The sequence below is a fragment of the Lycium barbarum genome, chromosome 4 (assembly GCF_019175385.1).
Source record: "Lycium barbarum isolate Lr01 chromosome 4, ASM1917538v2, whole genome shotgun sequence".
Taxonomy (NCBI): domain Eukaryota; kingdom Viridiplantae; phylum Streptophyta; class Magnoliopsida; order Solanales; family Solanaceae; genus Lycium; species Lycium barbarum.
In genome coordinates this window covers 115,260,427-115,262,083 of record NC_083340.1, presented here as the reverse complement: position 1 = coordinate 115,262,083, position 1,657 = coordinate 115,260,427, and the positions used below count along the sequence as shown (strand labels likewise).

The 1,657-nt window shown below is 37.2% G+C and overlaps 1 non-coding gene across 1 annotated transcript; it reads left to right on the top strand.

Annotated features, from left to right (window-relative positions):
• The first annotated feature begins 377 nt into the window (after nt 1-377).
• On the top strand, nt 378-483 carry LOC132638994 (small nucleolar RNA R71). Its single transcript, XR_009582044.1, has one exon. It is a non-coding gene; the product is annotated as a small nucleolar RNA R71 (small nucleolar RNA).
• The last annotated feature ends 1,174 nt before the right edge of the window (nt 484-1,657 follow it).

The following is a 1,657-nucleotide window of genomic DNA, read 5'->3' as shown; positions in this document are numbered from 1 at the left end:
CCATCAAGGAACGGATCATCTTGAGCATGGTACACCCTTTTGGCAAAACTACATCATCCTCACACACATTTACTTTTTTGATCTGAGATTCATCGAACTTCTTTGTCAGCAAGGAAATATTTGTTGCAAGTTCTTCCAATGTTTGCTGGGTATCCTGATTCTCCTTCACTATATTCTGGAGCATAGCACTACCATACGGTACCACATCAGCATTGTTTGAGTGCTAAGCCTAATTATGAGTTGTCAGCTTGTTAAGTATGGTGGTCACTCGTCGAAAGGTCTTGTTCATAAAACACCCATCAGCTGCATTGTTAGCTACTAACTGTGTCACTGGATCTAACCCTAGGTAGAACTTCTCCATCAATATATTTTTCGGAAAACCATGATTCGGGCTCTTCTGCAAATACTCTTTGAACCTCTCCTAGGCTTCATATAGTTGTTCCCCCAGTCGCTGCTTGAATTCATATATCTTGTCGCGAATCTCAGCCTTCTTGCTAGGGGGTACCACTTTGTAAGAAAAACAGCTACCATCTCTGCCCATGAAGTAATCGAATTTCGGGGCAGCTTCTCGAACCATGTTCTTGCCTCCCCAGCTAAGGAATATTTGAATAACCTCAACCGAATAGCATCTTGTGAAACATTGTTCTGGATGTGATTAGCACACACATCCACAAAATTCTGCAAATGACGTTGAGGGTCATTCTCGGTAGAGTTTCGAAAGTATCCCTCCAGTTTCAACAGCTGGTATAAAGATGAGTCAATTTTCACAGTAGCAGCTCCAACTCGAGGTTAAACAATAGTAGATACATAGTCCTCCTCTTGAACAAGTTCAGCAAAAATATTCTCATCATCAGATTCATTCGCCTGATTGTTCAACCGATTCACCTGATTACCAACACGCTGATTCTGCTGATTTTGATTCATGTTCACCTAGTTTACACAGAGTAGAAAACAAGGTGTGATGGAATAAGCAAAAGACTTTAATCAAAGCAAACACTATTTAGTAATTTAAAAACCGTATTCTCCGGCAACGGCGCTAAAATTTGATACGCTCAAATTACACATATTAATGGTATAATGCGGACGTTGTCAAACATAGTAACCCAACGAGGTTGGGGTCGAATCCCACAGGGAATATGGTGTGAAAAGGTTACTAAAGTCGTAGATGCTAGGTTCTAGGTCTAATGTCTTAATCCGATAATTTGTGTAAAAGTTGGTTGTTTCTATGACTAATTGCTAAACTATTGCTTTGGTGGAAATTTATGGTAAAAGAAACTAAGGTTGTGTCCCCGCTAGATAGGGTGTATGATCATGGGTATTGATCTTGATATACTTATAATGGATCATTATATGAATGCACTTAATCTCTATGTGAATCTCTACTATTTTCCAATAAATAAAGATTATATCTTTCTATGATTTTCCCAAATATAAGAAAGTGATAATGACGAACGATTAATCATGCCAAGTAAATTCTTCTTATTCCTAAGTGAATTTATTAAACAAAGTTTAAAGATTTGAGTTCTTGTTAATTATTCTTACCAACCCTAGTTATTTTCCCAAATAAATTAGGGTTTATGGCTTTAATCAATGTTTGCAACCATTAATTATGAATGAAGAATGAAGAATAATTAAACCCTAATAATCCATTATTTGT